Source organism: Daucus carota, chromosome 3 (assembly GCF_001625215.2).
Source record: "Daucus carota subsp. sativus chromosome 3, DH1 v3.0, whole genome shotgun sequence".
NCBI lineage: Eukaryota > Viridiplantae > Streptophyta > Magnoliopsida > Apiales > Apiaceae > Daucus > Daucus carota.
This window is the reverse complement of record NC_030383.2, coordinates 22,872,159-22,897,744: the sequence shown is the minus strand read 5'-3', so window position 1 is coordinate 22,897,744 and position 25,586 is coordinate 22,872,159.

The following is a 25,586-nucleotide window of genomic DNA, read 5'->3' as shown; positions in this document are numbered from 1 at the left end:
AAGTTGATTCCAATTTCATACAACCGAAAATGAAGCTACAAGTTGTTTTCAACTTCAAACGAGTCTGGAATGAAGCTACAAGTTGTTTACAACTTCAATCCAGTCAATAATGAAGCTACAAGTTGTTTTCAGGCTCAAACGAGTCAAGAATGAAGCTACAACTTGACTTCAATTTCAAACAACCGAAAATGAAGCTACAAGTCGTTTTCAACTTCAAACGAGTCTGTAATGAAGCTACACGTTGTTTCCAACTTCAATCGAGTGAATAATGAAGCTAAAAGTTGTTTACGGGCTAAAACGAGTCAAGAATGAAACTACAAATTGATTCCAATTTCAAACAATCAAAAATGAAGCTACAAGCTGTTTTCAACTACAAACGAGTCTGGAATGAAGCTACAAGTTGTTTACAACTTCAATCTCGTCTATAATGAAGCTATAAGTTGTTTTCAGTCTCAAACGAGTCAAGAATGAAACTACAAGTTGATTCCAATTTCAAACAACTGAAAATAAATCTACAAGTTGTTTTCAACTTCAAACGAGTCTGGAATGAAGCTACAAGTTGTTTCCAACTTCAATCTAGTCAATAATGAAGCTACAAGTTGTTTCCGGGCTCAAACGAGTCAAGAATGAAACTACAAGTTGATTCAAATTTCAAACAACCGAAAATGAAGCTACAAGTTGTTTTCAAGTTCAAACGAGTCTGGAATGAAGCTAAAAGTTGTTTTCAACTTCAAACGAGTCTAGAATGAAGCTACAAGTTGTTTTCGTGCTCAAACGAGTCAAGAACGAAACTACAAGTTGATTCCAATTTCATACAACCGAAAATGAAGCTACAAGTTGTTTTCAACTTCAAACGAGTCTGGAATGAAGCTACAAGTTGTTTACAACTTCAATCCAGTCAATAATAAAGCTACAAGTTGTTTACGGGCTAAAACGAGTCAAGAATGAAACTACAAATTGATTCCAATTTCAAACAATCAAAAATGAAGCTACAAGCTGTTTTCAACTACAAACGAGTCTGGAATGAAGCTACAAGTTGTTTACAACTTCAATCTCGTCTATAATGAAGCTATAAGTTGTTCCGGGCTCAAACGAGTCAAGAATGAAACTACAAGTTGATTCCAATTTCAAAAATCGAAAATGAAGCTACAAGCTGTTTTCAACTTCAAACGAGTCTGGAATGAAGCTACAAGTTGTTTCCAACTTCAAACGAGTCTAGAATGAAGGTACAAGTTGTTTCCAACTTCAATCGAGTCAATAATGAAGCTACAAGTTGTTTACGGGCTAAAACGAGTCAATAATGAAACTACAAATTGATTACAATTTCAAACAATCGAAAATGAAGCTACATGCTGTTTTTGACTCCAAACGAGTCTGGAATGCAGCTACAAGTTGTTTCCAACATCAATCTAGTCAATAATAAAGCTACAAGTTGTTTCCGGGCTCAAACGAGTCAAGAATGAAACTACAAGTTGATTCCAATTTCAAACAACCGAAAATAAATCTACAAGTTGTTTTCAACTTTAAACGAGTCTGGAATGAAGCTACAAGTTGTTTACAACTTCAATCTCGTCAATAATGAAGCTATAAGTTGTTTCCGGGCTCAAACGAGTCAAGAATGAAACTACAATTTGATTCCAATTTCAAACAATCGAAAATGAAGCTACAAGCTGTTTTCAACTTCAGACGAGTCTGGAATGAAGCTACAAGTTGTTTTCAACTTCAAACGAGTCTGGAATGAAGCTACAAGTTGTTTACAACTTCAATCCAGTCAATAATGAAGCTACAAGTTGTTTTCAGGCTCAAACGAGTCAAGAATGAAACTACAACTTGACTATAATTTCAAACAACCGAAAATGAAGCTACAACTCGTTTTCAACTTCAAACGAGTCTGGAATGAAGCTACACGTTGTTTCCAACTTCAATCGAGTCAATAATGAAGCTAAAAGTTGTTTACGGGCTAAAACGAGTCAAGAATGAAACTACAAATTGATTCCAATTTCAAACAATCAAAAATGAAGCTACAAGCTGTTTTCAACTGCAAACGAGTCTGGAATGAAGCTACAAGTTGTTTCCAACTTCAATCTAGTCAATAATGAAGTTACAAGTTGTTTCCGGGCTCAAACGAGTCAAGAATGAAACTACAAGTTGATTCCAATTTGAAACAACCGAAAATGAATCTACAAGATGTTTTCAACTTCAAATGAGTCTGGAATGAAGCTACAAGTTGTTTACAACTTCAATCTCGTCAATAATGAAGCTATAAGTTGTTCAAGGCTCAAACAAGTCAAGAATGAAACTACAAGTTGATTCCAATTTCAAACAATCGAAAATGAAGCTACAAGCTGTTTTCAACTTCAAACGAGTCTGGAATGAAGCTACAAGTTGTTTTCAACTTCAAAAGAGTCTGGAATGAAGCTACAAGTTGTTTCCAACTTCAATCGAGTCAATAATGAAGCTACAAGTTGTTTACGGGCTAAAACGAGTCAAGAATGAAACTACAAATTGATTACAATTTCAAACAATCGAAAATGAAGCTACATGCTGTTTTTAACTTCAAACGAGTCTGGAATGCAGCTACAAGTTGTTTCCAACTTCAATCTAGTCAATAATAAAGCTACAAGTTGTTTCCGGTCTCAAACGAGTCAAGAATGAAACTACAAGTTGATTCCAATTTCAAACAACCGAAAATAAATCTACAAGTTGTTTTCAACTTCAAACGAGTCTGGAATGAAGCTACAAGTTGTTTCCAACTTCAATCTAGTCAATAATGAAGCTACAAGTTGTTTCCGGGCTCAAACGAGTCAAGAATGAAACTACAAGTTGATTCAAATTTCAAACAACCGAAAATGAAGCTACAAGTTGTTTTCAAGTTCAAACGAGTCTGGAATGAAGCTACAAGTTGTTTTCAACTTCAAACGAGTCTAGAATGAAGCTACAAGTTGTTTTCGTCCTCAAACGAGTCAAGAATGAAACTACAAGTTGATTCCAATTTCATACAACCGAAAATGAAGCTACAAGTTGTTTTCAACTTCAAACGAGTCTGGAATGAAGCTACAAGTTATTTACAACTTCAATCCAGTCAATAATGAAGCTACAAGTTGTTTTCAGGCTCAAACGAGTCAAGAATGAAACTACAACTTGACTAAAATTTCAAACAACCGAAAATGAAGCTACAAGTCGTTTTCAACTTCAAACGAGTCTGGAATGAAGCTACACGTTGTTTCCAACTTCAATCGAGTCAATAATGAAGCTAAAAGTTGTTTACGTGCTAAAACGAGTCAAGAATGAAACTACAAATTGATTCCAATTTCAAACAATCAAAAATGAAGCTACAAGCTGTTTTTAACTGCAAACGAGTCTGGAATGAAGCTACAAGTTGTTTCCAACTTCAATCTAGTCAATAATGAAGCTACAAGTTGTTTCCGGGCTCAAACGAGTCAAGAATGAAACTACAAGTTGATTCCAATTTTAAACAACCGAAAATGAATCTACAAGTTGTTTTCAACTTCAAACGAGTCTGGAATGAAGTTACAAGTTGTTTACAACTTCAATCTCGTCAATAATGAAGCTATAAGTTGTTCCGGGCTCAAACGAGTCAAGAATGAAACTACAAGTTGATTCCAATTTCAAACAATCGAAAATGAAGCTACAAGCTGTTTTCAACTTCAAACGACTCTGGTATGAAGCTACAATTGGTTTTAACTTCAAACGAGTCTGGAATGCAGCTACAAGTTGTTTCCAACTTCAATCGAGTCAATAATGAAGCTACAAGTTGTTTCCGGGCTCAAACGAGTCAAGAATGAAACTACAATTTGATTCCAATTTCAAACAATCGAAAATGAAGCTACAAGCTGTTTTCAACTTCAGACGAGTCTGGAATGAAGCTACAAGTTGTTTTCAACTTCAAACGAGTCTGGAATGAAGCTACAAGTTGTTTACAAATTCAATCTAGTCAATAATGAAGCTACAAGCTGTTTTCAGGCTCAAACGAGTCAAGAATGAAAGTACAACTTGACTACAATTTCAAACAACCGAAAATGAAGCTACAAGTCGTTTTCAACTTCAAACGAGTCTGGAATGAAGCTACACGTTGTTTCCAACTTCAATCGAGTCAATAATGAAGCTAAAAGTTGTTTACGGGCTAAAACGAGTCAAGAATGAAACTACAAATTGATTTCAATTTCATACAATCAAAAATGAAGCTACAAGCTGTTTTCAACTGCAAACGAGTCTGGAATGAAGCTACAAGTTGTTTCCAACTTCAATCTAGTCAATAATGAAGCTACAAGTTGTTTCCGGGCTCAAACGAGTCAAGAATGAAACTACAAGTTGATTCCAATTTCAAACAACCAAAAATGAATCTACAAGTTGTTTTCAACTTCAAACGAGTCTGGAATGAAGCTACAAGTTGTTTACAACTTCAATCTCGTCAATAATGAAGCTATAAGTTGTTCCGGGCTCAAACGAGTCAAGAATGAAACTACAAGTTGATTCCAATTTCAAACAATCGAAAATGAAGCTACAAGCTGTTTTCAACTTCAAACGAGTCTGGAATGAAGCTACAAGTTGTTTTCAACTTCAAACGAGTCTGGAAAGAAGCTACAAGTTGTTTTCAACTTCAAACGAGTCTAGAATGAAGCTACAAGTTGTTTTTGTGCTCCAACGAGTCAAGAAAGAAACTACAAGTTGATTCCAATTTCAAATAATCGAAAATGAAGCTACAAGCTGTTTTCAACTTCAAACGAGTCTGGAATGAAGCTACAAGTTGTTTTCAACATCAAACGAGTCTGGAATGAAGCTACAAGTTGTTTCCAACTTCAATCGAGTCAATAATGAGGCTACAAGTTGTTTACGGGCTAAAACGAGTCAAGAATGAAACTACAAATTGATTACAATTTCAAACAATCGAAAATGGAGCTACATGCTGTTTTTACCTTCAAACGAGTCTGGAATGCAGCTACAAGTTGTTTCCAACTTCAATCTAGTCAATAATAAAGCTACAAGTTGTTTCCGGGCTCAAACGAGTCAAGAATGAAACTACAAGTTGATTCCAATTTCAAACAATCAAAAATGAAGCTACAAGTTGTTTTCAACTGCAAACGAGTCTGGAATGAAGCTACAAGTTATTTACAACTTCAATCTCGTCAATAATGAAGCTATAAGTTTTTCCGGGCTCAAACGAGTCAAGAATGAAACTACAAGTTGATTCCAATTTCAAACAATCGAAAATGAAGCTACAAGCTGTTTTCAACTTCAAACGAGTCTGGAATGAAGCTACAAGTTGTTTTCAACGTCAAACGAGTCTGGAATGAAGCTACAAGTTGTTTCCAACTTCAATCGAGTCAATAATGAAGCTAAAAGTTGTTTACGGGCTAAAACGAGTCAAGAATGAAACTACAACTTGACTACAATTTCAAACAACCGAAAATGAAGCTACACATCGTTTTCAACTTCAAACGAGTCTGTAATGAAGCTACACGTTGTTTCCAACTTCAATCGAGTCAATAATGAAGCTAAAAGTTGTTTACGGGCTAAAACGAGTCAAGAATGAAACTACAAATTGATTCCAATTTCAAACAATCAAAAATGAAACTACAAGCTGTTTTCAACTGCAAACAAGTCTGGAATGAAGCTACAAGTTGTTTCCAACTTCAATCTAGTCAATAATGAAGCTACAAGTTGTTTCCGGGCTCAAACGAGTCAAGAATGAAACTACAAGTTGATTCCAATTTCAAACAACCGAAAATGAATCTACAAGTTGTTTTCAACTTCAAACGAGTCTGGAATGAAGCTACAAGTTGTTTACAACTTCAATCTCGTCAATGATGAAGCTATAAGTTGTTCCGGGCTCAAACGAGTCAAGAATGAAACTACAAGTTGATTTCAATTTCAAACAATCGAAAATGAAGCTACAAGCTGTTTTCAACTTCAAACGAGTCTAGAATGAAGCTACAAGTTGTTTTCAACTTCAAACGAGTCTGGAATGAAGCTACAAGTTGTTTTCAACTTCAAACGAGTCTGGAATGAAGCTACAAGTTGTTTTCAACTTCAAACGAGTCTAGAATGAAGCTACAAGTTGTTTTCGTGCTCCAACGAGTCAAGAAAGAAACTACAAGTTGATTCCAATTTCAAACAATCGAAAATGAAGCTACAAGCTGTTTTCAACTTCAAACGAGTCTGGAATGAAGCTACAAGTTGTTTTCAACGTCAAACGAGTCTGGAATGAAGCTACAAGTTGTTTCCAACTTCAATCGAGTCAATAATGAAGCTACAAGTTGTTTACGGGCTAAAACGAGTCAAGAATGAAACTACAAATTGATTACAATTTCAAACAATCGAAAATGGAGCTACATGCTGTTTTTACCTTCAAACGAGTCTGGAATGCAGCTACAAGTTGTTTCCAACTTCAATCTAGTCAATAATAAAGCTACAAGTTGTTTCCGGGCTCAAACGAGTCAAGAATGAAACTACAAGTTGATTCCAATTTCAAACAATCAAAAATGAAGCTACAAGTTGTTTTCAACTGCAAACGAGTCTGGAATGAAGCTACAAGTTATTTACAACTTCAATCTCGTCAATAATGAAGCTATAAGTTTTTCCGGGCTCAAACGAGTCAAGAATGAAACTACAAGTTGATTCCAATTTCAAACAATCGAAAATGAAGCTACAAGCTGTTTTCAACTTCAAACGAGTCTGGAATGAAGCTACAAGTTCTTTTCAACGTCAAACGAGTCTGGAATGAAGCTACAAGTTGTTTCCAACTTCAATCGAGTCAATAATGAAGCTACAAGTTGTTTACGGGCTAAAACGAGTCAAGAATGAAACTACAACTTGATTACAATTTCAAACAACCGAAAATGAAGCTACACGTCGTTTTCAACTTCAAACGTGTCTGTAATGAAGCTACACGTTGTTTCCAACTTCAATCGAGTCAATAATGAAGCTAAAAGTTGTTTACGGCCTAAAACGAGTCAAGAATGAAACTACAAATTGATTCCAATTTCAAACAATCAAAAATGAATCTACAAGTTGTTTTCAACTGCAAACAAGTCTGGAATGAAGCTACAAGTTGTTTCCAACTTCAATCTAGTCAATAATGAAGCTACAAGTTGTTTCCGGGCTCAAACGAGTCAAGAATGAAACTACAAGTTGATTCCAATTTCAAACAACCGAAAATGAATCTACAAGTTGTTTTCAACTTCAAACGAGTCTGGAATGAAGCTACAAGTTGTTTACAACTTCAATCTCGTCAATAATGAAGCTATAAGTTGTTCCGGGCTCAAACGAGTCAAGGATGAAACTACAAGTTGATTCCAATTTCAAACAATCGAAAATGAAGCTACAAGCTGTTTTCAACTTCAAACGAGTCTGGAATGAAGCTACAAGTTGTTTTCAACGTCAAACGAGTCTGGAATGAAGCTACAAGTTGTTTCCAACTTCAATCGAGTCAATAATGAAGCTAAAAGTTGTTTACGGGCTAAAACGAGTCAAGAATGAAACTACAACTTGACTACAATTTCAAACAACCGAAAATGAAGCTACACATCGTTTTCAACTTCAAACGAGTCTGTAATGAAGCTACACGTTGTTTCCAACTTCAATCGAGTCAATAATGAAGCTAAAAGTTGTTTACGGGCTAAAACGAGTCAAGAATGAAACTACAAATTGATTCCAATTTCAAACAATCAAAAATGAAACTACAAGCTGTTTTCAACTGCAAACAAGTCTGGAATGAAGCTACAAGTTGTTTCCAACTTCAATCTAGTCAATAATGAAGCTACAAGTTGTTTCCGGGCTCAAACGAGTCAAGAATGAAACTACAAGTTGATTCCAATTTCAAACAACCGAAAATGAATCTACAAGTTGTTTTCAACTTCAAACGAGTCTGGAATGAAGCTACAAGTTGTTTACAACTTCAATCTCGTCAATGATGAAGCTATAAGTTGTTCCGGGCTCAAACGAGTCAAGAATGAAACTACAAGTTGATTTCAATTTCAAACAATCGAAAATGAAGCTACAAGCTGTTTTCAACTTCAAACGAGTCTAGAATGAAGCTACAAGTTGTTTTCAACTTCAAACGAGTCTGGAATGAAGCTACAAGTTGTTTTCAACTTCAAACGAGTCTGGAATGAAGCTACAAGTTGTTTTCAACTTCAAACGAGTCTGGAATGAAGCTACAAGTTGTTTTCGTGCTCCAACGAGTCAAGAAAGAAACTACAAGTTGATTCCAATTTCAAACAATCGAAAATGAAGCTACAAGCTGTTTTCAACTTCAAACGAGTCTGGAATGAAGCTACAAGTTGTTTTCAACGTCAAACGAGTCTGGAATGAAGCTACAAGTTGTTTCCAACTTCAATCGAGTCAATAATGAAGCTACAAGTTGTTTACGGGCTAAAACGAGTCAAGAATGAAACTACAAATTGATTACAATTTCAAACAATCGAAAATGGAGCTACATGCTGTTTTTACCTTCAAACGAGTCTGGAATGCAGCTACAAGTTGTTTCCAACTTCAATCTAGTCAATAATAAAGCTACAAGTTGTTTCCGGGCTCAAACGAGTCAAGAATGAAACTACAAGTTGATTCCAATTTCAAACAATCAAAAATGAAGCTACAAGTTGTTTTCAACTGCAAACGAGTCTGGAATGAAGCTACAAGTTATTTACAACTTCAATCTCGTCAATAATGAAGCTATAAGTTTTTCCGGGCTCAAACGAGTCAAGAATGAAACTACAAGTTGATTCCAATTTCAAACAATCGAAAATGAAGCTACAAGCTGTTTTCAACTTCAAACGAGTCTGGAATGAAGCTACAAGTTCTTTTCAACGTCAAACGAGTCTGGAATGAAGCTACAAGTTGTTTCCAACTTCAATCGAGTCAATAATGAAGCTACAAGTTGTTTACGGGCTAAAACGAGTCAAGAATGAAACTACAACTTGATTACAATTTCAAACAACCGAAAATGAAGCTACACGTCGTTTTCAACTTCAAACGTGTCTGTAATGAAGCTACACGTTGTTTCCAACTTCAATCGAGTCAATAATGAAGCTAAAAGTTGTTTACGGCCTAAAACGAGTCAAGAATGAAACTACAAATTGATTCCAATTTCAAACAATCAAAAATGAATCTACAAGTTGTTTTCAACTGCAAACAAGTCTGGAATGAAGCTACAAGTTGTTTCCAACTTCAATCTAGTCAATAATGAAGCTACAAGTTGTTTCCGGGCTCAAACGAGTCAAGAATGAAACTACAAGTTGATTCCAATTTCAAACAACCGAAAATGAATCTACAAGTTGTTTTCAACTTCAAACGAGTCTGGAATGAAGCTACAAGTTGTTTACAACTTCAATCTCGTCAATAATGAAGCTATAAGTTGTTCCGGGCTCAAACGAGTCAAGGATGAAACTACAAGTTGATTCCAATTTCAAACAATCGAAAATGAAGCTACAAGCTGTTTTCAACTTCAAACGAGTCTGGAATGAAGCTACAAGTTGTTTTCAACTTCAAACGAGTCTGGAATGAAGCTACAAGTTGTTTCCAACTTCAATCGAGTCAATAATGAAGCTACAAGTTGTTTACGGGCTAAAACGAGTCAAGAATGAAACTACAACTTGATTACAATTTCAAACAACCGAAAATGAAGCTACACATCGTTTTCAACTTCAAACGAGTCTGTAATGAAGCTACACGTTGTTTCCAACTGCAATCGAGTCAATAATGAAGCTAAAAGTTGTTTACGGGCTAAAACGAGTCAAGAATGAAACTACAAATTGATTCCAATTTCAAACAATCAAAAATGAATCTACAAGTTGTTTTCAACTGCAAACAAGTCTGGAATGAAGCTACAAGTTGTTTCCAACTTCAATCTAGTCAATAATGAAGCTACAAGTTGTTTCCGGGCTCAAACGAGTCAAGAATGAAACTACAAGTTGATTCCAATTTCAAACAACCGAAAATGAATCTACAAGTTGTTTTCAACTTCAAACGAGTCTGGAATGAAGCTACAAGTTGTTTACAACATCAATCTCGTCAATAATGAAGCTATAAGTTGTTCCGGGCTCAAACGAGCAAGGATGAAACTACAAGTTGATTCCAATTTCAAACAATCGAAAATGAAGCTACAAGCTGTTTTCAACTTCAAACGAGTCTGTAATGAAACTACAACTTGATTACAATTTCAAACAACCGAAAATGAAGCTACACGTCGTTTTCAACTTCAAACGAGTCTGTAATGAAGCTACACGTTGTTTCCAACTTCAATCGAGTCAATAATGAAGCTAAAAGTTGTTTACGGGCTAAAACGAGTCAAGAATGAAACTACAAATTGATTCCAATTTCAAACAATCAAAAATGAATCTACAAGTTGTTTTCAACTGCAAACGAGTCTGGAATGAAGCTACAAGTTGTTTCCAACTTCAATCTAGTCAATAATGAAGCTACAAGTTGTTTCCGGGCTCAAACGAGTCAAGAATGAAACTACAAGTTGATTCCAATTTCAAACAACCGAAAATGAATCTACAAGTTGTTTTCAACTTCAAACGAGTCTGGAATGAAGCTACAAGTTGTTTACAACTTCAATCTCGTCAATAATGAAGCTATAAGTTGTTCCGGGCTCAAACGAGTCAAGGATGAAACTACAAGTTGATTCCAATTTCAAACAATCGAAAATGAAGCTACAAGCTGTTTTCAACTTCAAACGAGTCTGGAATGAAGCTACAAGTTGTTTTCAACTTCAAACGAGTCTGGAATGAAGCTACAAGTTGTTTCCAACTTCAATCGAGTCAATAATGAAGCTACAAGTTGTTTACGGGCTAAAACGAGTCAAGAATGAAACTACAACTTGATTACAATTTCAAACAACCGAAAATGAAGCTACACGTCGTTTTCAACTTCAAACGAGTCTGTAATGAAGCTACACGTTGTTTCCAACTGCAATCGAGTCAATAATGAAGCTAAAAGTTGTTTACGGGCTAAAACGAGTCAAGAATGAAACTACAAATTGATTCCAATTTCAAACAATCAAAAATGAATCTACAACTTGTTTTCAACTGCAAACAAGTCTGGAATGAAGCTACAAGTTGTTTCCAACTTCAATCTAGTCAATAATGAAGCTACAAGTTGTTTCCGGGCTCAAACGAGTCAAGAATGAAACTACAAGTTGATTCCAATTTCAAACAACCGAAAATGAATCTACAAGTTGTTTTCAACTTCAAACGAGTCTGGAATGAAGCTACAAGTTGTTTACAACATCAATCTCGTCAATAATGAAGCTATAAGTTGTTCCGGGCTCAAACGAGTCAAGGATGAAACTACAAGTTGATTCCAATTTCAAACAATCGAAAATGAAGCTACAAGCTGTTTTCAACTTCAAACGAGTCTGGAATGAAGCTACAAGTTGTTTTCAACTTCAAACGAGTCTGGAATGAAGCTACAAGTTGTTTCCAACTTCAATCTAGTCAATAATGAAGCTACAAGTTGTTTACGGGCTAAAACGAGTCAAGAATGAAACTACAAATTGATTCCAATTTCAAACAATCAAAAATGAAGCTACAAGCTGTTTTTAACTGCAAACGAGTCTGGAATGAAGCTACAAGTTGTTTCCAACTTCAATCTAGTCAATAATGAAGCTACAAGTTGTTTTCGGGCTCAAACGAGTCAAGAATGAAACTACAAGTTGATTCCAATTTCAAACAACCGAAAATGAATCTACAAGTTGTTTTCAACTTCAAACGAGTCTGGAATGAAGCTACAAGTTGTTTACAACTTCAATCTCGTCAATAATGAAGCTATAAGTTGTTCCGGGCTCAAACGAGTCAAGAATGAAACTACAAGTTGATTCCAATTTCAAACAATCGAAAATGAAGCTACAAGCTGTTATCAACTTCAAACAAGCCTGGAATGAAGCTACAAGTGGTTTTCAACTTCAAACGGTCTGGAATGCAGCTACAAGTTGTTTCCAACTTCAATCGAGTCAATAATGAAGCTACAAGTTGTTTCCGGGCTCAAACGAGTCAAGAATGAAACTACAAGTTGATTCCAATTTCAAACAATCAAAAATGAAGCTACAAGCTGTTTTCAACTTCAAACGAGTCTGGAATGAAGCTACAAGTGGTTTTCAACGTCAAACGACTCTGGAATGAAGTGATAAGTGGTATTTATACACTTATAGGCCTTCATTTCCACTTAAATTGGTTGGTTGTACTTAAGTGTTTAGTGTCTTTTGATGTGTTTTTAGTGTTTTTCTGTGCAGGTCACGAGTTGAGGGGATGAAGTGATTTTCTATCATTTTAGGTTGTTTTTGGTGCATTATTTGCAAGAATAGAGAATTGTGGATTCACCACGACTTGGGATTTTGTGGGTACATCTTCTACAAACCCTCACGAGAACACACTCGTCCACTAGAGCTATCTAGGGGTTTAAAGGGCTTGTTGCATGTGCTAAATGCAACCGTGATCACCTACGGAAGTGGTACTAGAGCGAGGAAGGACAAGCACGCGAGAACGAGCGGAATTGGAGAAATTGGCCATCCGGGGGCAGACACTAGCGCGCCCGCGCTAGTGCCTAGCGCGCCCGCGCTACAGCCTGTTCCACTAGCGCGCCCGCGCTTGGTTAGCGCGGCTGCGCCCAACAGAGTTGTTCCGGGCTGATTTTTGAAGCTTTTCTGATGGATTTTGTTAGGCCGAATAAACTCACTATATATGATAATATAGTGAACACAATCCAAAACAAACACAAGTATAAGAGAATAAATCAATAAACTCTTATTCACAAATCACAGTAGCTTACAAATAATCTCTTAGTGATTAATATCTTATCACTAAGAGCTGCTAGGTTACACGAATGATATTCAATTGATAACTCATCTAGAGTAAACCCTAAGCTGTGTTTATATACACAGTTACATGATATCTACTGATTGATTTATAATTATCTGCTTCCTAAAATAATCTAATCAGTAGCTATCCTTCTGCTGTCCTGATCTGCACAATCTCTCTTGATCTTTATCTTCCTTACTGATAAGTGGTATTTATACACACTTATAGGCCTTCATTTCCACTTAAATTGGTTGGTTGTACTTAAGTGTTTAGTGTCTTTTGATATGTTTTTATTGTTTTTCTGTGCAGGTCACGAGTTGAGGTGATGAAGTGATTTTCTATCATTTTAGGTTGTTTTTGGTGCATTATTTGCAAGAATAGAGAATTGTGGATTCACCACGACTTGGGATTTTGTGGGTACATCTTCTACAAACCCTCACGAGAACACACTCGTCCACTAGAGCTATCTAGGGGTTTAAAGGGCTTGTTGCATGTGCTAAATGCAACCGTGATCACCTACGGAAGTGGTACTAGAGCGAGGAAGGACAAGCACGCGAGAACGAGCGGAATTGGAGAAATTGGCCATCCGGGGGCAGACACTAGCGCGCCCGCGCTAGTGCCTAGCGCGCCCGCGCTACAGCCTGTTCCACTAGCGCGCCCGCGCTTGGTTAGCGCGGCTGCGCCCAACAGAGTTGTTCCGGGCTGATTTTTGAAGCTTTTCTGATGGATTTTGTTAGGCCGAATAAACTCACTATATATGATAATATAGTGAACACAATCCAAAACAAACACAAGTATAAGAGAATAAATCAATAAACTCTTATTCACAAATCACAGTAGCTTACAAATAATCTCTTAGTGATTAATATCTTATCACTAAGAGCTGCTAGGTTACACGAATGATATTCAATTGATAACTCATCTAGAGTAAACCCTAAGCTGTGTTTATATACACAGTTACATGATATCTACTGATTGATTTATAATTATCTGCTTCCTAAAATAATCTAATCAGTAGCTATCCTTCTGCTGTCCTGATCTGCACAATCTCTCTTGATCTTTATCTTCCTTACTGATAAGTGGTATTTATACACTTATAGGCCTTCATTTCCACTTAAATTGGTTGGTTGTACTTAAGTGTTTAGTGTCTTTTGATGTGTTTTTAGTGTTTTTCTGTGCAGGTCACGAGTTGAGGGGATGAAGTGATTTTCTATCATTTTAGGTTGTTTTTGGTGCATTATTTGCAAGAATAGAGAATTGTGGATTCACCACGACTTGGGATTTTGTGGGTACATCTTCTACAAACCCTCACGAGAACACACTCGTCCACTAGAGCTATCTAGGGGTTTAAAGGGCTTGTTGCATGTGCTAAATGCAACCGTGATCACCTACGGAAGTGGTACTAGAGCGAGGAAGGACAAGCACGCGAGAACGAGCGGAATTGGAGAAATTGGCCATCCGGGGGCAGACACTAGCGCGCCCGCGCTAGTGCCTAGCGCGCCCGCGCTACAGCCTGTTCCACTAGCGCGCCCGCGCTTGGTTAGCGCGGCTGCGCCCAACAGAGTTGTTCCGGGCTGATTTTTGAAGCTTTTCTGATGGATTTTGTTAGGCCGAATAAACTCACTATATATGATAATATAGTGAACACAATCCAAAACAAACACAAGTATAAGAGAATAAATCAATAAACTCTTATTCACAAATCACAGTAGCTTACAAATAATCTCTTAGTGATTAATATCTTATCACTAAGAGCTGCTAGGTTACACGAATGATATTCAATTGATAACTCATCTAGAGTAAACCCTAAGCTGTGTTTATATACACAGTTACATGATATCTACTGATTGATTTATAATTATCTGCTTCCTAAAATAATCTAATCAGTAGCTATCCTTCTGCTGTCCTGATCTGCACAATCTCTCTTGATCTTTATCTTCCTTACTGATAAGTGGTATTTATACACACTTATAGGCCTTCATTTCCACTTAAATTGGTTGGTTGTACTTAAGTGTTTAGTGTCTTTTGATATGTTTTTATTGTTTTTCTGTGCAGGTCACGAGTTGAGGTGATGAAGTGATTTTCTATCATTTTAGGTTGGTTTTGGTGCATTATTTGCAAGAATAGAGAATTGTGGATTCATCACGACTTGGGATTTTGTGGGTATATCTTCTACAAACCCTCACGAGAACACACTCGTCCACTAGAGCTATCTAGGGGTTTAAAGGGCTTGTTGCATGTGCTAAATGCAACCGTGATCACCTACGGAAGTGGTACTAGAAGCGAGGAAGGACATGCACGCGAGAACGAGCGAGAAACGAAGAAACGAAGCTGCCATGACAGACAGTAGCGCGCCCGCGCTAACTTCTAGCGCGCCCGCGCTACAGACTGCTGCAACTAGCGCGCCTGCGCTAGTTTAGCGCGGCCGCGCCCAGCAGAACTTCCCCGGGCCGATTTTTACAGCTTTTCTGATGGATTTTCGCAGCGGTCGAGGCCCGGTTGACTTGGTCAATGTATTTTACTTTCTCGTGTGTAAAACCCTAGCCATATAGAAGTAGTTTTAGTAGAGAACAATAATATAGTTTTAATTTTTATCGAAGCACATTATCAGTTGTATTGGATCGTTCTTTGCGAGGATGTGACAGTTTCGAGCGAGATCGTGAGCATCAAATCTGTAACGTGTGATCCTTATTATTATTAATTCAAGCATTTTTATTCCATTCAATTCTTGTCTTTTATTTATCATGTTTTCATTAGAACCCATGATGTCGATTAGTTCAATTATGAACTAACCGCCTTCATGGGATTCTAATGGATTTATCGATGTAATCTAGTAACGAATATTAATTACTTGATTATGTGACGTACGTTGATTTCTTTGCATGAGCCGTGCTTATTCTTCTTAGGAGCGTAGCTAACTTCTAAGTTGTTTGTTAATTCTTTCTGAAGCGAGAGTGGATGATTGAATTTAGAACTAAGCCATGTAAACATAGGATTATGTGGATGAAACATAATTTGTGATAGACTTGAACTATTTTTATCACCCTGTGTAATCACGATAGACGACTTGTTATTAAACCTCTCTGCTTACACTACCGCTATAGAGATATAGGGTCTGAGCTTTGTTGGTGTCCATGAGATTTCTGTCTTAATTGCGGATTTTGATTGGTATGATATGTGTGCAACGAGAGTTGGCATGTATTACTTTCGTGTTGTCTGATTAGGATCAACAGTCGCATGTTAATCAGTAATTTCAATTCTAGATGAATTCGATAATGAAGTTAGAATCCCATGTGTTTTCCTATTCTGAATTTGATTAGTAATTTTAATTATTAGTATAAAAGAAACCAATCCTTGTTAATTGTCTTAGCAGTGAAAATTACTCATACATTGTTGCATAGGTGCGTAATCTTAATTCACCAGTCTCTGTGGGAACGAACTTAATATATTACTTGTGATCACGTGCGCTTGCGTGTAGATTTTTGCGAACAAGTTTTTGGCGCCGCTGCCGGGGACTCGGTGTTAATTAATTAGTTTATGTACTTGTCATCAGTGTGCATTAAAATTCACTGACTAGGATTCTATTCTCTTCTCACTTTTCTTCTTTTCTTTATTTCAGGTACTTGGATCGCGTTTATACTAACGAGTTCTCAAACCCGTAAGAAAACAATGGATTCATCTTTTTCTTCTGATTCTGAAACAATGGATTATGCTAGGACAGCAGTTGGAGAGGCGTCACGTGAATTTTCTCGGTTGAAAATCAATGATAATCAGGCTGACACAATTGAGCCAGCGATATCAGCCAGTGGTATTCGCATCAAGCCATCAATCATTCTCAAGCTGCAAGATACTATTCAATTTGGGGGGTCTGTTCTCGAGGACCCAAACCTGCATCTAAGGAATTTCGAGGAATTTATTACTGCATTGGATTTCAATATCGGACCTAAGGATCTGGTGAAGCTGAGACTCTTTCCGTTCACGCTACGTGATATAGCACGATCATGGGTTATCTCTCTCTCGGCAAGCACTACTAATAGCTGGAACAAGTTGGAGAAAATATTCTGTACAAGGTTTTATCCTCTAATTAAAGTATCAGCTATCAAAAACACCGAAGGTAAATTCTCTCAATTCTCGGGAGAATATCTTTGTCTAGCTTGGGACCGATTCAAGAAGATTCTCGAAAATCTCAATGAAGATGGCATGCCTTCTGGAATGGCAATTCATTATTTCTACAGGGGTCTTAATGATCAATGTAGAGCAGAGTTAGACGTGGCAGCTGGAGGAAACTTGTGGAGCAAAAGCTTCGAGGATGCTTACGAACTGATAGAGAACCTGGCTGCTGCTGAGCACAGAGACCTAAAGTGGAAAATTCCAAAAGAGGAAGAATCAGAGAATGATGAAGCGGTCGAAGTCACTCAGGAAATTCAGATGACTAACTGGCACAGAATTAGAGCTCACTCAAACTCAATTCCTAATGCATGTGGAGACACTTGTCCTCTACTCTCTAGCAGTGCGAGTAGCCAATCTGTAATTCAATCACCTGCTGATTCAACATTGAATGAAGTACAGTACCGAAGGATAATCTGGCGTATTGATGCGGTGGAAGAACGAATTGGTCACTTTGCTGATATATTAACGGACTCTCTTGCTGAAGCATTCTTGGCATTAGATGTTAATGTTACTTGGGATTCGTTTGGTTATGGAACGAGGTATCCTCCACAGGATACTTCATCAGAATCGGACTAATTCTGGACTTCACGTCGAGCTAACGACGTTAAACAAGCGCTTCGTGGGAGGCAACCCACGCATTGGAACCACATTGTACCATTGTAAACCTCAAAAACACAAAAATCGAGAAAAATCAACCCCCGGTGTCAGACACTAGCGCGCCCGCGCTAGTGTCCAGCGCGCCCGCGCTAAGTTGCACAGCGCGCCCGCGCTACACTTAGCGCGGCCGCGCTACTGACTGCCGGGATTGGCGATTTTTCTCCCAAAAATATTTTCTTTTCGTTTTTAAAAGCCCACAATCCTAATTTTGCATGCCTAGCCCGAAATACATCCCATAAAACCCTAACTCAGCTCTCCAATCCTTATATAAACACAAAACCCATCTCCAAATCCCATTATAATTCTCTAAACCCTAATTATATATACACATCCATATACACAACCTTCATCCAATCTCTCAAACCCACTACACATAAACCTCTTGCAACTCTAAATCTCTACCAATGGCACCCAAAAGAGCCCGAAGATCACAAGGACCGAGCACCCAAGCCCCTACATCTAGCGATTCTTCCTCGATGGGTGAGGTTGAGTTCACTTCCGATGGTGCACGAACCGAATTTCAACGGCTTATGAATAAGTCGATAGTTAAGGAGAGAGGATTCTTACCCACGGCGGAAGATGGTGAGCTCTTGAACATGATTCAAGAACGGGGTTGGGAGTCTTTTTGCGAGGCTCCGGAGGCGGTTCCCTTGGCTATTATTCGAGAGTTTTATGCTAATGCCAAGGAGAATCGCGATGGATTCACGGTGGTGCGGGGAATCCGTGTTGATTATAGTGCGGAGGCGATCCGTAGAGTTATTGGGGGGCGTGCCAAGCGCCGTAATGAAGAAGATTGGGTTGTGGAGAGGATCGGGCGTGCCAAACGCCGGTTTGATGATGATCCGATAGATTTTGAGCGGTTGGTGTATGACATGTGTGTGCCGGACACGACTTGGAAGATGACTGCACCTCCTTTGCCGGCACATGTTTCTTTTCCTGCAGCCGCGTTGAACCGGTATGCGAAGGCGTGGAACGCCTTCATCTGTGCTAACATCATGCCATCTTCACATGGGCATGAGGTGACAGTGGATAGAGCTATTCTGCTCTTTGGGATTGTCTCGGGCAAGTATATTGATCTGGGACATGTTATTCATCAGGGGATTCTGAGGTTCTTACAGGGAGGAACCACTGGTGCCATTCCATATGGCACAATTGTGACGAAGCTCTGTCGATCGAGTGGTGTTCGTTGGCCAGCCAACGAGCAATTACAGTTGCCGGCGACACTTATTGATCATTCGGCGATCAGTCGGATGACAGAGTGGGATGGAGGAGTTCCCCACCCTCGAGGCCTCGGGTACTTATATGATGAGATGCCAGGGGGACGTCCAGCATTTGTTAGGAGGGAGCAGACTAGAGCTTCTGGAGCTGGTACTTCTCAGACGGAGAGGAGCTCCGAACCGATGGGAGATGTTCATTATCGCCGACTAGCGAGACGGATGGACACCATGCATGACATCCACCAGAGGTTTGCGTTTGATTTGACACAGGCTCTAGGTAGTGCTTTTCAGGCACAGGGGGTCACAATTCAGTGGCCAGTATTCGGAGCGGGGATGCAGTATCCTCCACCTGATTCACCTCCAGCAGAGGAGGGGGAGGACTCGGACTCCGAGTAGGTATGTGGGTGCTCTAGCCTTTTTATCACTTTCAATGGGGTCATTGAAAATTTTAAGTTTGGGGGTGGTAATCTAAGGAAGAGCATATATTATATATTTTGTTGCATGTGTTAGTTAGTTCATGTAGTTCACGTTTATTTTATTTTGCTTTGATTATTTCTCACGTTTTTTTTTATTTTCTCACGTTTTCTTCCTAGTTTTCTCATTTTTTTTTATTATTTTACATGTTTAGTGGTAATTGTCGTAGTTAGTATCACGAGCATTTGCATGAATTATGAAGTTAAGCCAAGTTAATTGCCTATGATGAGTTATGTGCGTAGTTCTTGATTAGTAGTTTCAATTGCAATGCTAGGTTAGTACTTGGAAATTGCTTGTGTTGGAAATTGTACTTCACATATGTTCTTGAGATAGGATTTAGACGAATTTCCATGAATTCTAGGATTGAATTGAGCATCCTTCAGCTTAGGTCTGTAAATCTTAAGTTTGGGGGAACTGAGGGGTAGATATGCCTTTCTAAATAGAAAAAAAAGAAAAGAAAAAGAAAAAAAAATAGTAGTAAATAAATTCACTAGAAAAAAATAAGTGGTAGAATTAACTAGGTTGAGCTCATTAGTACTCGAGTAATTAAGTCTGAGGGGACTTTGTGCCTAACAACCTAAAGCCCTTCGTGGTTTGGGATTGTTGACCCAACGCTCGCTACATGGGTACTAGTGCATAAATCTTTAGGGATCTCAACCATTGCACGGTTAAATAAACCACTAGAATAAAGTGAATAATTGGTGTGTGAAGTCTTTTGGTGTTCGTAACGCATTTACACTGCGAAGCGCTCTGACCTTAGACCAAGCAATTAATCACCAATAGAAAAAGAAAAAAAATATATAGTGAATAAAATAGAAGGGTGTGGACATTCTTTGGGACCTTGGCTTTTAGTTGGACTTGAGTGACGGGGTGTTAGTTTTAAACTTTTACGATTCTTGATGGGGATTCTATGGGAGTAGTAGTTTTTATCTTGTCTCAATAAAAGAGCATGCTTGCACACACTGGCACTCCACACTTGTAAATAGTGGAGTAATTGACTTAGTAGCGAGAGAGATGAATTTCGAGAACATTAGCACAATCTGAGGTATAAAAATTGGCAAGGCAATTACTTCATAGTTTACTCATTCATCACGTAGTTGCATTCATGCATTGCATTGTATTATTGTTAGTGTTGTTGACGCTTGAGGACAAGCATCAGTTTAAGTTTGGGGGTGTGATAAGTGGTATTTATACACACTTATAGGCCTTCATTTCCACTTAAATTGGTTGGTTGTACTTAAGTGTTTAGTGTCTTTTGATATGTTTTTATTGTTTTTCTGTGCAGGTCACGAGTTGAGGTGATGAAGTGATTTTCTATCATTTTAGGTTGGTTTTGGTGCATTATTTGCAAGAATAGAGAATTGTGGATTCATCACGACTTGGGATTTTGTGGGTATATCTTCTACAAACCCTCACGAGAACACACTCGTCCACTAGAGCTATCTAGGGGTTTAAAGGGCTTGTTGCATGTGCTAAATGCAACCGTGATCACCTACGGAAGTGGTACTAGAAGCGAGGAAGGACATGCACGCGAGAACGAGCGAGAAACGAAGAAACGAAGCTGCCATGACAGACAGTAGCGCGCCCGCGCTAACTTCTAGCGCGCCCGCGCTACAGACTGCTGCAACTAGCGCGCCTGCGCTAGTTTAGCGCGGCCGCGCCCAGCAGAACTTCCCCGGGCCGATTTTTACAGCTTTTCTGATGGATTTTCGCAGCGGTCGAGGCCCGGTTGACTTGGTCAATGTATTTTACTTTCTCGTGTGTAAAACCCTAGCCATATAGAAGTAGTTTTAGTAGAGAACAATAATATAGTTTTATTTTTTATCGAAGCACATTATCAGTTGTATTGGATCGTTCTTTGCGAGGAAGTGACAGTTTCGAGCGAGATCGTGAGCATCAAATCTGTAACGTGTGATCCTTATTATTATTAATTCAAGCATTTTTATTCCATTCAATTCTTGTCTTTTATTTATCATGTTTTCATTAGAACCCATGATGTCGATTAGTTCGATTATGAACTAACCGCCTTCATGGGATTCTAATGGATTTATCGATGTAATCTAGTAACGAATATTAATTACTTGATTATGTGACGTACGTTGATTTCTTTGCATGAGCCGTGCTTATTCTTCTTAGGAGCGTAGCTAACTTCTAAGTTGTTTGTTAATTCTTTCTGAAGCGAGAGTGGATGATTGAATTTAGAACTAAGCCATGTAAACATAGGATTATGTGAATGAAACATAATTTGTGATAGACTTGAACTATTTTTATCACCCTGTGTAATCACGATAGACGACTTGTTATTAAACCTCTCTGCTTACACTACCGCTATAGAGATATAGGGTCTGAGCTTTGTTGGTGTCCATGAGATTTCTGTCTTAATTGCGGATTTTGATTGGTATGATATGTGTGCAACGAGAGTTGGCATGTATTACTTTCGTGTTGTCTGATTAGGATCAACAGTCGCATGTTAATCAGTAATTTCAATTCTAGATGAATTCGATAATGAAGTTAGAATCCCATGTGTTTTCCTATTCTGAATTTGATTAGTAATTTTAATTATTAGTATAAAAGAAACCAATCCTTGTTAATTGTCTTAGCAGTGAAAATTACTCATACATTATTGCATAGGTGCGTAATCTTAATTCACCAGTCTCTGTGGGAACGAACTTAATATATTACTTGTGATCACGTGCGCTTGCGTGTAGATTTTTGCGAACACTTACTTAGTCAGATATGCTCCTGAAAATCAGCTGCCTGCAAACTCTGATCATTGCTTAAACTCTGATCCAGCTGTCAGTTGTTAAACTCTGATTTCCAGCTAAACTCTGATATTTGCTTCTGCACACTAAACAAGTTAGATACCTGTGACATCATCAAATATGTAACAATCTCCCCCAACTTGTGCATTAGACAGAATGAACAAGTTCTATATATTTACTGATGATGTCAAAAACAATCAAGGACAAATGCATGAAATAACTAATCTGCATAAATAAATCAACACTTACAGAGTAGGCAGAACTAATTACAACTTACAGAACATAGCAGAACTAATTATCCAATCAGTCTATATCCATAGCTCTCTTTAACAAACTTGGTAATCAGATCTTCTTCAATTTGTTTCAGAGTTTGTATCATTTGAGCTTTGACAGTCTTTAACTCTTCATCTTCATCTCCTGTCTGGTATATAGCTAATCTCAAGGCATTAGCCTTGCTTCTCTTCATTGCTTCTCCAAGCTGAATGACTCTAGGCCTGTCTGCTTCATTATTATAACCCAAGATTCTGGTGTTTGCAATAGTCTCCATCACAGAACTATTCTTTTCCATGCTAATTTCAGAACCATCATCTTGAGCTATTTGTGGAATATATTCATCATCAGACTTTATTCCATAGAATCTTCTCTTTTCACTAATTGTTTTCTTCATCAGATCTGACCACCTCTGAGTAGCTTCATTCTTGATCTACAACATATAGTGAAAATGTTCCAGCTCTCTCAGAGATTTCAGCAATAAATCAGCTTCTGATATTCTATACACTCTGCCAGATTCCAGAAATATAGCAATCTTTTCTTTATCTTCTGGCCCATCATGAGTGTCCATCAAAACCTGTACTGACTCAACTTTGTCAAGATCCTTCTGTGTAACAGCTTCTCCTACTTTTTCAGTCAGAGGATAAGGATCTCTGAAAGTAGTTGCTGAGCCTGTATGAATCTTTTCTTTTCTGTGACCAAGACCAGTTGTGTCATAAGCTTCTTTCCCTCTAGTGCCATGAGTTCTTACTCTGGTGAGCATTGGGCTTTCCTTGTATAAATTTGTACCAAGACTCCTAAATAAACTCTTTTTCTTCTGATCATCTTGAGTCTTCTCAGAGCTTAACTTCAACCAAGAAGCTTTAGTATCTTCAATCTTTTCTTCAGTTATTGGAGCTTTAACTTGAGCATTGTCAGAGGTTAAAGTTATCTCAGGAATTGATTTGGATTCACCTTTTCTTCTTCTGACCAATCCAACTTCCTTTTCTTCTGGTTGCTCAGATACATTTGCCATTACATGCACACTCTTGCTCAGTTTGACCATCCTCTTTGTAGGATTCTCTGGTGCTAATGTAATTACTGATTTCTTTGGCATAGCAGGAACTGAAGGAACTATATCAACTGGTTTCTTACCTTTGTCTTTTGAGTCAGACTCAGGCAGAGTTTGAGTTTGAGATCTGGTTCTTGGTCTATTGATGTCAGTGTAATTCACCTCACTTATTACTATTCCCTTTTGCTTTGGAATCTTCTGTTTCTGAGAGGAATCAGTAATCTGTCTTTGCTCATCAGATTTTGTTTTGCTGATCTTCTTCTTCTCAGCAGCCAATCTTTCTTCTTCAAGTCTGATGGCCTCAATATCTACTCCTGGATTTTCTTTTTCAAAGATTTTCCTTGCCATGGCTTCATCAATTGCTTGCAAGGAAGGAGATTTATAGAAGAGAGTGGTTTCTTTGCCTCTGAACTTCAGAGTTTGACAAAATTTCTGAGACTCAGGGTCTCCAGCTTCAATCAGCTTTTCAGCTTCAGCAACCAATTTTTCTTTCTTCTTTTCCACTTCAGAGTTCACAAGATCTATCTCTTTATATATAGCATCTGAATCTCTGACTGCTTTACTTATACTCTGAGCTTGAGTTACAACAGTCAATTCCATAGATTTGTGTTTTTGAGATTCTCTGGGTGGTCTCTCAGAGCTTGCTGCTTCTCTACTGTTCTTCTTTGTTTCTTTAATCTGCAGCAGCTTTTGCTGTTTGTTCATCTCCCCTTTTTCTTCCTTATCATCATCTGGCTTTTTCCTTTTTATTTGCTGATCAGGTTTGCATTTGTCTTTGGATGTTTTCTCCCCCTTTTTGACATCAGCAGAGGAGAGAACCTGTACCAGCTGTGCAACAGAAGCACTCAAATCTGCTAGAGTATAATTCATTGAAGCCTGAGTTGCTTCAATAGAGGTAAGTCTGTCTTCAACAGAAGGTGATGTGGTTCTGCACATCCTGTTATTATAAGACAAGTGGCAAATTTTCCTTCTGACAGGCTCAGAGAATGGAATTGGAGAACTTGGAACTGTAGGAGCTATAAAAGGAATGGATTCCCTGACTGGTGACAGTGCCTTAATTGGGAAATCAACCCTTTCTGGTGTAGTTTCTCTGACTGGCTCAGAGATTATTGAGGGTAGACCAGGAGCTTGAATGGGGGTTGATGTGACTTTTGTGCCTTCATCATCATCAATGTCTGCAAGAAAAATACTCAGAGTATGTGACTCTATAGCTTCAGTAGCTGCCTCAGAGTTTTCTGCCATGGGAATCTCCTGAGCAGGAGCTGCAACAATATCATCAGGTTGAACCAGAGAATCTTGGATTAGCTGGAGGACCATTTCTATTTGTGCATCCTCTGATTTACTAGGTGCATCAGAGGGTTTTGCTGATATATCAGTATCAGCCGCAACTTTCTCTTCAACAGACTTGGTTCCTTCTGTCTGAGCATTGTGATCAGAGGTTGACTCTGACAATTGTTTGTCAGCTGCAGCAGTATCAATTGGTATTGCAGAAATAGGTTCAATCAATAGTGGCTTTGCAGATTGATCAGAAAATGGAATCAAAGCTTGTTCAGGATCTTCTGACTGTGGTGGTTCCACAGTCAGATCAGTAATAGAGGTGGGCTTTATTTTCTTTCTCAGTCTCTTTGCTGGTGGAGGAGGAGGAATGTCTTCTTCTGATTCAGAATCTGAAATTTTCTGTAGAAATCTTCTTTTTCTGGGAGGAGGGGAGGGTTTGGTTGGGGATTTGGTGGATCTGAGTATCCTTTTTGGTGAAGATTTTTCAACTGGTCCTTGTTGAGAAGAACCAGAGGTTGGTTTGGGATCAGATTTTGCTATTGGTTCATGAGCAGGAGATGGAGGCTGTGGGATATTTTCATCAGAGAATAAGGCTTCATACTTGTCAGGTAAAGCTATTTTCAGTTTATCCTGTACAGTCACAGGAATAGCAAATACAAGTACAGTGTTCTTCTTACTATCCTTCTTAATCAGATCAGTAAAAGCTCTTTTGGTGATCTTAAATGGGAGTTCATTTCCATTTTCAGGAAGGGGCACATCAGGGAAGTAGTAAGAAAATATGAGCTGACAAAATCTTGAATAATAGACAATATTCATATTTTCTTTTCTCCTATCACCAATAAATCTCAATATAGATGTGGCAATATCAAATTTGAGATTGTGGATTAGA